The sequence below is a fragment of the Alosa sapidissima genome, chromosome 3, assembly GCF_018492685.1.
Source record: "Alosa sapidissima isolate fAloSap1 chromosome 3, fAloSap1.pri, whole genome shotgun sequence".
NCBI lineage: Eukaryota > Metazoa > Chordata > Actinopteri > Clupeiformes > Clupeidae > Alosa > Alosa sapidissima.
Genome location: NC_055959.1, coordinates 24,033,158 through 24,044,196, shown reverse-complemented (window position 1 = coordinate 24,044,196; position 11,039 = coordinate 24,033,158). Strand labels below are relative to the sequence as shown.

The 11,039-nt window shown below is 41.9% G+C and overlaps 1 protein-coding gene across 1 annotated transcript in view; it reads left to right on the top strand.

The window, feature by feature from the left end:
* Positions 1–2,760: 2,760 nt before the first annotated feature.
* The window catches only part of LOC121705284 (cell wall integrity and stress response component 3-like), a 58,288-nt gene continuing 50,009 nt past the window's right edge, over positions 2,761–11,039 (top strand). Inside the window, exon 1 of the mRNA XM_042086181.1 lies at positions 2,761–2,830. The gene's annotated coding sequence lies outside the window, so the exon portion shown is untranslated. The remainder of the gene's footprint in view (positions 2,831–11,039) is intronic.

Here is an 11,039-nt window from a genome sequence, read left to right as displayed (position 1 = left end):
TCAATTTCTGCAACACTATGGCCTGCATCGCTTCCGCGTCATTAGCACGTCTTTGTGTTTCTCGCGTGTAATACAAGTATTTCCTGAAAACTTTGCGCAGCGATTTTGGGTTTGAATCAAGCTCTGGATGTCTTGCACATAGTGGAGCAGAGTAGGCCTACAAATGAGATTTGTCACCGTACCTGGATCTATCGTCTATTTTAATCAGTATCGTTGTTTGTCGCATTAATAGCCTCAAGGGCCGGATTGCATTATTATTTTGTCATACGTCGCGGGCCGGAATTGGGCAGGACGCGGGCCGGGTGTTTGAGACCCCTGTTTTAGAGTATTCTACCATTGGCCCAAGTAGTGTAAAATAAATCTAAAAAATTTAAATAAAAGTAGAATTGCACATAGCAAGAAGCTGGTCTGAGGGCAGATCTGGCGTTGTGCTCATATCACAGTTTTGACAATTTTAATCAAAAAATATTTTGAAAACAATCAATGGTATTATCTTAATATTCTGGCAAGTTTAAAATATGATGGTCGAAAGTGGGCCAGAGGTGGCGATCCGATATCGGGAAATCTGATCTCAATATGGGTTTGTGTTCACAATTTGGTCCCCCTCACTTTCAAAATATCTCCTGCGCCCCTGCAGCTAACGTTATGATAATTGTAACAAGTTAACATAGCTATTCATGTTATCTGGCTACCATGTTATCATGCTACCGTTGCCCAAGCCATTTAGTAGGCCTTCAAAGTATCATGGTCATCAAGTTTTACAAACGTTTCACTGAGGTTAGGCTGTGGCCGCCCCTACCTGAAGTGTCTGTAGAGCAAATAAATCAGCAAATAAATCAAATAAAAATGTGTATCCTTGTGTTGTGTAGCCTATCCTTTTGTCCAGCCTATTCTTTTAAGAATTCAGTTCATGAAACACAGGCATTGAAACCCACACTGCAATGGGCAGAAGTCTATAACGTGTCCATATTTTACACAAAATTTGCGCACAGGGAGAGTCAAAACTCTAAGGGTTATAGACTATTAACGTTAATGTTGCTGACATGTAAACATGGGTTTGATATTTTATTGATATTTTATTTCCCAATTTACACGTTTATGCTTCTCCTGTGGCGCAACAGCTTAATGCTTATATAGCCTATTGCTTTTTCACGCAGTCGACATGGGTTCAATCCTCCCCATTTCACGTTTTTTTTTATTATTATTTATTTATTTTTAGACCAGCAACGCTTCCTCAATTTAGGCTACAGATACGTGGCCACAGAGAGCCTGACCAGCAGTCAGTGAAATGTTTGAAAACTTAACCATGATACTTTGAAGACCTATTGGCTTGGGCAACTGCTGTAGCAAGACAACACCATCAGCCATGCATGTTAACTTGCTACAATCATCAGCTGACTTCTTCAAATTGTATAGACTAAGTCAAATAAATTTCACTATGACTTATCAGCTGGTTCGTGGCGCAAGTACGTAGATGAATGGTTATCATGTAGCTTAAGTGGTTTCATTTAGGAAGCAGGTTCGATACCCACGAGTTATTATTAGGCTATTTGTATTTATGTTTTTGGTGGCATATTCATGGTCCAGTGCATGTAGCGTACTACAGACAATTTTGACATTTAAATATGTCATGCATATTTGTATTTGTTCGTCTCCTGTTTCCATCAGAAAGTGACAAATCTGCAAGCGGCCACATCTGTCAAAGAAACGTCATCACTCGTGAAACGTCACCATCGCAGCCAGTTAACATGGGTGCCAGTTGCCATGTAACACCGGTTTTTGGTGAAAAATAATTTCTGCTTGTTTCAAACGGTGTTGTTCTTGGTTGTGATTATCGTATCAAATCCCGTGTAGCCTACGTACACAGACATAAAAGGCATGCTTTTTGGTGATTGGCAGCAAAAATAGAGACTACATTATTTATTAGAACTGCCGCGCAACCACAGACCCAGACCCCACTTTGTAGTTACACGCGCCTGTCCTGCTCTGTAGGCTAATATAACAGCAGCAGGGAAATGAGTCTGTGTCAACGAGTGCATCAGGAAAATATAGGCTATAGGTAAGAAACTATAGGAAATGTTTCAACATTGTATTCAACACAAGCATCACGCACAAGGGCACCAAGGGACAGACGGGGTACCAAAATGTAGCCAATAAATTACTGCTAACTGCTTTTCTCTCTTCGAAAATGTTCACGATGTCAAAATGCACCCACGTGTTAAATGCAAGGATGATCATGCAGCAGCATCTAACTTGAACGTTACTTACTCTAATTAATTGGGAAACGCATCTTGTGTGTGCACCAGAGAGAGATAGACTGGCAGGTAGGTGTCATTGTTGATATCCCCTTTTAATATATGAAACTTATAACTGCTTGTAACAACTTAACATTATGTATAGTATTGTAATATTGTGTTATCAATGTGGCACAAACAAACAAGGCTAGAGTTTATGGATTAGCCTTATATCTTACATCTTATTACCTAAGTTCAACTGCATACAATTAACAGCAGGGGTCGGGGGGATTAATTTTTTTCGTTCTGCACTTTGAAGGCGGTGCCCAGTCTGGTAGCTGACTGCATATGGAACCGACTTCTGAATGATCATTAATGATCGACCTCTGAAAACGGGTAGATTGGATACTAACCGGGTTGTTACTAGTTGTCTGCCTTACCGTGGATGGATAGAGCTCTCGAATGTTGTAACAATTTTTCGCTTATGAGTTATTGAACCGCGAATTTCGAATGAATTTCTTCCCACATCCCACGAACAGTGCTTTCAAAAGTGAAAGAAAATAAGACGGACCGCACTCGTGTCGTCTTTCCGAAAGGTAGGTTTCGTTAATAGTGCATTTCAATCAGAAATGTTAGAATAGCCTACTCGTTCTTCCTATGTATGGCTTTCTTTAGGCTATCAATATTGCAATTATGATGTCGAAATTCGACTAGAATATGACGTCTGCGAAGAAAATCTGTTGGACCAGCACCAGGGGGCATAGGCCTACATGTCAACCCGTCCCGTTTTTCCGGGTTTCTCACGTGTCTTTCCCCCCGCTGTTCAGTCTTTATTCTGTTTTCATGGATAGTTAGGACTACAGGAATCGCTCTTTGATTTAAATACTGTTGCTTCAAACCTACCCAGTAGCCTATCCACGTTCAGTTTTACTTGCGCAGACATTGAATACCATACCATATTTTGATTTTATGCCGCTGATAACACCAAATTCAGATCCTGATCGGGGAAGCTTTTCATTCATTTCTCTTTCTTTCGGTCCTAGTGCCGAATTAGCAGCCTATTATCAGATGTGTGACAGAAGCACCGGTGTGTAGGCCTACGGTTTCTGTTTTCATGGAGTCGGGCAGAGGTGTCAAAATCCGGCTTCACAAAGTAGCCTATGCTAAAAGTCATTGGTTCTACCTGTGCACGCATGAGTGTTTTCACTAATTAGCTCATCCACCTGGCTGAGGACTTATGCCAATTAGAATCCGCTGGTATATTGAATGGTTGGAGTAGGCTAGGCTATGTGGCAGGACTTTTACTTTCTGAAGCTGGACTTTGGAGTCGGGTGGAGTTGAGCGTGTCGTGCGCGCGCCTAGAGACCATTCATGCAGTGGCGCCACCAGTTTTAACAGGGGCCATTGCAAATCTTGGAGTGGCACACCAAAACTGGTTGTGGGGGTATTTAAATTAATAATAGGCTACCCACTGTATTATATCACATATGCCCACCCCTTGGTGGCGCCCCTGCATTCATGAAGTGTGAATCAAATGGAACTGAGAATGTTGGCAGAGAAATTAGAAGACGACAGCGTTTTAACACGTTTTTGAATGTTGATATGTAATTGTGGAAAATCATGACCATTTCGACTACCACTGGTAGTCGAGTAAGTGTAAGATTATGGTATACATTTTGGTATAAATACAACTTTGTACAACATTTCATTTTCATTTCATATTTATTTTACAGGAAAGTATTAAAAGTAACAAAGTTACAGTTTAAAACGGGCCTGACTCAGTAAAAAACTGATTTCCAGCAGATTCCTGTTCTGCAGCACATATAACAAGTAACAGGGACAGGCACATCACATCACATTTACATACAACACTAGGCAAAAGACATCAGACTTATTATAGACAGTGATTTATAGAGGTCAATGTTTGCAAGTGTATGTATTGAGGAGTAGCAGTTTATAGTTTTCTTTTTAAATTGTGTAATGGATTGTAATTCTCTGATGTGTTGAGGAATGCCATTCCAGACTCTGGTAGCAGTGTGTATGAAGGACCTCTGCCCAAAGCTATTGTTGTACGAGGGCACTGGGTGGAGGGCCGTGGAAACTGACCTAGTGACACGCACTTGAGGCATGTTATGTGTTGGTAAGAGAGAGATGAGTGTTCGTGAAGTGCTGTGTTGGAGTTGAAAAAAAAAAACGAAATAGCATGACTGTATGTAACCCCTTCTTAACGGGTGTGTGTACAGGTACTATTACAATACATAAACAATTAATTAAATGGCGCAAACAGGATCCTGAAGGTCTCAGCGGTGGAATGGTGAGCTGGCTGAGATTCCTGAATACCAGTAGGCTAACAATTACAGACATTACAAATTCAATTGAATAGCGCGGTGCCTCCACTGTAAAAATACCACACTTACCGTATAGCTCGTGTATAGTGTATTCCTACAGAATTTAAATAATCAAATATTTATTTAATAATAATTAGCCACGTAATAAAAGTGACAACCCAATAGCTGAGAAATGTGAGCGAGTGAACAATTCACACAAGGGGAAAACCGAACGTTAACGAATGGTAACATTAAAGGTTAAGCTAAACAGAGACCAGTATGGAAGACAGACAACAATACAATATACATATCATTCAATCACAACAATATACAAATCACAAAATAGTATCATATATCATATGATGCAATAACCCAACCCAAGCGCTGGCCGTTGGAGCTCGTTGGTGCACTGAAGCGAAGTCAGCTCTATGAGCTGAAGGCAGGGTAGCGACCGCTACAATGCCCATCCGACTCGCCGGTCGCTCGTGGCGAAGACCGAGTGTGTGTGTGTGTCAGTGTAAGTGTACTCACGAACGAACAGTTTCACTCCACTCAGCCAAACCGACGACCGTTGTCCAGGCGCAGACGGGAGGCAAGCAGCTGCCTTGAGCTAGCCAACGTAGCAGCGACACCAGCAGTAGCAGGGCGGTTGGTCCTCCGGTGGGCTCAGCACCGGCGGAGAAGCAGTCGTCCTCGGGGAGGTGTAGCTCCGGTGGGCCCAGCACCGGAGGTAACAGTCGTCCTTCAGAGGGTCGGGTAGCTCCGGTGGGTCCAGCACCGGAGGTATAAACGAGTTCGTCTCTGAAGGAAAACTGCAACAAGAGCTAGAGTAGCTAGTAGCTAACGACCTGTAGCACTAGCAAAACAGTAAGCTCAAGTTGAACAACAACCCGACGAGTGACACGAAGTCAGTCCACTCCAAACCGATCACAATGAACGTGACCCACTCGCACAGTTCACCGTTCGTGGGCCGGGGTACATAAAAGCACCGCTAAGTCGCCACCGAACAGCACTGACAGGCGGAGAAAGGAGAAAAAGTGACCTCTCTTCACTCCGGGCAGACTGGAACTCCTGAGCCTTCTCCTCTCTGAGGAGATGGAACCTTCACATTACCCGCGATTTCGCGGGTATAACAAATAACAAATAATCATTGGCGGAGTATAAATTTCAAATAAAAGCAAAACAGACAAAGACATTTGATTGGTTCACACACAGAATGTAGTAAATCACAGTAGTAAGTAAGTTACAAAGCATTCTGGTACATGGAGTAAATACAGTACAGGTTATTAAATTGTCAGCTTTTACAGGTGCTTACATGTAGATACAATTTTGAAAGGACAGAGCATGCGATTGAGTGAGCGCAGTGCAGTGGTGTGTCCATTTGGGAAGATTACTGTGGATCTTCAAAGCTCGGTAATATAACCGTGCGATGGGTTCAGTAACTTCCTTTGTGGTGAGGGACCATATTGGTAGACAGTATGAGATGGTTGAGAATATAATCACTTGCAAATAGGTTTTGGAGACAGTAGAGCAGTGGTTCTCAAATGGGGGTACGCGTACCCCTGGGGGTATGTGAAGGCACTCCAGGGGGTACGTGAGATTTTAAAATATACATATATTTAAATAGTAGAATCCATGCAAAAATACTTTGAAAACAATTATTTAATAAATATTTCAGGAAAATATAAGTTCATAAAATGAATTTTATATTTCAGTAGGCTATTCAATTTCATTATCCTAAAAACCCAGAGTTCCCCCTCATACCAGGATGGTTCGACCCAACCTGTCACATGCCACCCGCCATCACCTGTCAATCACGGTCAAAACTCAAAAGATGGAGTCGTGGTTGAAGCGTAGCGGTAATTCTGATGGCACAGTGCTCTGTTTTAAGGATTTTTTTCTCAACTAAAATGCTTTGCGCTGGTTAGGGGGTACTTGGCTGAAAAAATATTTCACAGGGGGTACATCACTGAAAAATGGTTGAGAACCACTGCAGTAGAGGATAGGTATAGTCTGATCTTGTTGTATAGTTTCTGATTTAACTTTTTTGTTAACTTGGAAGCGTGTTCACGGTATGTGAGGTGTGAGTCAAGTAGAACTCCCAAATACTTATATGATTTGGTGATGATAAGAGTTTGATTTGAAAAGATTACAGGACTGGTGATGGACAGATGTTTTTCTGGGTGAGTGAAAATACATGCATTCAGTTTTTTTTAACATTAATGGTTAAGTGGTGATTGTCATTCAACCACTTATGTAAAAATTGAAGATCAGATGACAGTTTGGAGTTTATCATATCAGAGTTGGGGTCAGATAGAAAGAGCACAGTGTCATCAGCATACATTAAGTATTTAGAGTATTTACACACAGCTGGGAGATCATTAATATATAAAAGAAAGAGTAAAGGCCCCAGAATGCTTCCCTGTGGGACACCCATACCACATCCCAGGGCTGAGATATTGCATGGTCAATTTTGACAACTTGTGATCTATCAGTTAAATAAGAGGAGATCATGTCTAATACTGAGGGCGATAGGTTAAAAGAGTGGAGTTTGGATAATAAAATCAGGTGGGCTACTGTGTCGAATGCACGGAAACCATGTTGGCAGTCACTTAGCCTGTTGCTGTTTTCTAGATAGCGGCTTAATTGATTGTACAAAGTTTTTTCAAGCAGCTTGGACATTGTTGGGAGTATAGCTATAGGTCTATAGTTAGAGACCAGACAAGGGTTGTCGGCTTTAAAAATCGGTATGATTTGGGCTGTTTTCCAGCTGGAGGGGAAAATGGACAGCCTGATACAGAGATTAATAAAGTGATGGAGAAGAGGTAAAAGGCTGTTAGCATGGGTCTTCAAAAACACAGTGTTTAAGCAATAGCCATCACGACTGTTGGAGTTTTTTAGAGTGTTCACATTCTTTATGAGATCAACTCCAAATGCAAATGAGTTTTATTATTAGTTTGCTTGCTGAAAGCAGCACACTATTGTTCTTCTTAAGTTTTCTTATTAGTGTGCATGCTGAAAGCAGCACACTAAATTGTTCTTCTTAATCTTATTATTCCCATCTCCCTAATTGTTGGCCAGCTATTTACAGCGGACATAACAATAATTTCCACAGCTATGGTATTTAACATTCACTTATAATTACTGTTTAATTTTCATGATAGGAGAGTCAAATTCAAAATGTAACACGTACACAAGTATGCAAATTCATATTTGTACGTAAAATGTATTATTGTGTTGTTTTGTGGTGTTTAAAGACATGCAAGCCATTCTGGGTATGGCGATGTAACAGAGAGAAGCAGTTGTCGCCAGAGTTTAATACTTAATTTCCATGCCCACTGTTCTGTGTGTCTGTAAACTATAGGGACAGTAAACAGCCATCTCTGTTACAAGAGCCAGTAATTGCTCACTGAAGAGGAAAACTATCGATAAAAAGTTTGTTTGCCCCAGAGCATTGAGTCTGCCCCTGGAGCTGCTGACGATAGAAAGAGCAGGAAATGTAACTGGAATTGGTAGAGTTCAGAGCAGCTGTCAACTAAGCAAGGCTGTAGCCAGGATCAAATAATGAGGTCAGGGGTGTCCCTATTCTCTAGACATTCATACCCCTGGCAAATATTGATTTAATGTTGATTTTCTCTTGACCAATATGTTTGTTCTGACTGAACTGAAGTTCCCTTGTAGCCTGACGTTGTCATACGTGTCAATATCTCCTGCAACACTTATTAGCGAAATCTAAGAGATACGTAGTAGGGTAGGCTATTAGGAAAAAAATGTATAGCCTATATCTCTCATCCTTCAAACAGGTGGTCAATCAGAGATTTCAAACGAACGAGGGAACAACATGTCATTGCAACACACTGTTTTCCCTTGATGAATGTGAAACCATGAGTTTTCCCACATCTCAACTTTGGCCAAAGTTTTCAGAAATAATCGTTTTCAGTGATACAACCTCATTGAAATAATATGCAATATTTCCATATGGGGTCTTAGAAGCCATCTGTCTCCTTCTAGCCACAGCGTTTTTTTGTTGCAAACATAATCAACCTAAGAGTGCTCAGATGACGTGATAGACGAGGCACTGTTGCTCACCTGTTCATCATAGTAAAGCCCGATTTGATTGGTCCGTCCAGGTCTGGGACGAGCATAGTTTCTCCACAATGGAGCAATGCCAGACCGAACTTCCCGACCTCCAATGTTGTGGGCGGGACTAAGTTAGGCTGGCACCCAGGCTAGTTCCCTTGGCCTTTAGAATTAAAATAGCCCCACATCATCACATACCCATCTCATGATTTCAAGACTGCAGCCTACTCGGCCTACCATTAACGTTAAATCCTCCGGGACAGAGACACAGACAAGACATAGCTGTGGACAAGACACAGCTGTGCGTCATCATCTGCCCTTGGACATTTTTCAACCAATTGGACTGAGTTGGACTAAGTTAACACAGACTTTCCTTTTTTTCTTGGAAAAGTTGGGAAATTTGGCACACTGATTGGGGACGGTCCCATGATTCATGTCACCAAGTTTCATGTCGGCAACTCGAACCCTCTAGTGCCACCAACAGGCCAAAGTTGGACGTGCGTTCATGCACGTAACTTTTGACCTGTTGGTCCGATTTTCAAAAGTCAGGTATCGTTGGAATCCTTGGACCAAGCCGAGTTCAACGCAGCGTGTTGTGATCATCTTCAGACCAAGCCTCACAAAAGTTATCACTTTTTCGTCTTCGGAAGTATTACCGTTCGCCCGTAACAGCCAATCAAAATTTGCAACGAAGCCGCCAAACAGGAAGTGAGCTCATATCTTAGCAACCCATTCATCTGTCATAACCAAACTTAGTACATGTACTCAGGACCCAATCAGGGGGACGCTCAAGAAATCTGGCGACCTTTGACCTCTAGGGGGCGCTGTAATTAAAAACATGCCTTTTGGCCTGTAGCTGCTGTTGTGCTTAGAATTAAAATGCACTAGTGGTTTCAGGTAATACTGTTGGAGGTCCTTAGGCCAACCCAGGCCAACTTGTGATGTCATCATAATTGATTCGGCCGCCATATTGGATTTAATCAAAAACATCAAAAAGTTTTCACAGGTCACAAATTTCATCTGATCTTCACCAAAATTGGCACAGACCATCTTCAAACCATAACCTATCAATATATTGCTTTCTGGAACAATTGACAAAAGTAGTCTTCCGTAACAGCCAATCGAAATTGGTGGCGAAGCCGCCAAACAGGAAATAAGCTCATATCTCATCAACCCTACTATGAATCATAACCAAACTTACTACATAGATTCATGACCCCATTAGGAGGACGCACAAAACATTTGGTGACCTTTGACCTGTAGGGGGTAATTAACAATATTGCATTTTGATCTGTAGTTGCTGATTTGTTTTATCGATCTTTTATTTTTTGATGTGAAACTGATGACAACATGTTCCATTAGGTGGGGGGGGGGGGGGCTGGCTGGCGGAGGCGGAAGCAATACTCAGCCCTGTTTCAGCCCAACAAAGTCAGTTATGTTTTGATGTGACACTTGTTGAAAGTGTTGATCGCGGGTGTCTGAGTTCTGTCTTGTCGCCGTGGCTACTCTGGCCTATTCTGCTTGGCCCCCTCATTGCTGCTTGCAGCTATATTCCATATTGAGCTTGCAGAAACCACAATCAAATCTTCAATTTCTCAACGACAACCAGGTGAAAAAGACAAATTTAGCCGTCTAGCTCCATAGACCCCCATTGTTTTTGCACTTCTTCGTGATCGCCCCTAGCGGAACTGCAACAGATTGCAGGTACAATGGAGTTAATAGGGAGTGATCCGGCTCTCCGTAAACGGGCTCTGATTGTGCTTAGGTGGAGGTTAGCTTTGCTTGTACTGGAAAAGATAGAACACAGGACAGGAAATAGTTTGCAAATAACATCAAGGGGTGGCCAGGGGTGGCCACGACCACCACAACATAAACTCTGGCCACCCCTGTGGCCACCCCTGGCTATGTGGCCGACGGATGCAAAATGTGTCCAAATTCACACCCATTATTCTCTGTTGAATTTCTCACGGATCACACATAAATAACACAGATATCACGTGAAAGAGCAGAACCTGAGCTTTCCCATGATATTAGCGGCTAGGTGTTGTGATAAATGTTGGATATATATGGCATTTAATCATATTCCCATTGTGCACACAGCACTTTGTCTATCTCCACACCAATTACTCTGTGTTATATCTCACAAACACCATAGCAAACCATCAAAACATAGCAAACCATATATCAAAATAAACAGCAGACCTTACCGAACGCGGGGATATGAAGCATTCCTCTGTACAGTAAGCGGGTCCCGGGTAATCCGGTTTTGAAATTGCAGCAAAATTCTACATGTTATCCAACTTTGGGCTGAAATTTTTATATATTCTAATAGCAGCCCAAAATAATAAATTGCTTTCCAAATCAAAGAATCAAAAGTTGGTCATGACATGCACAGATC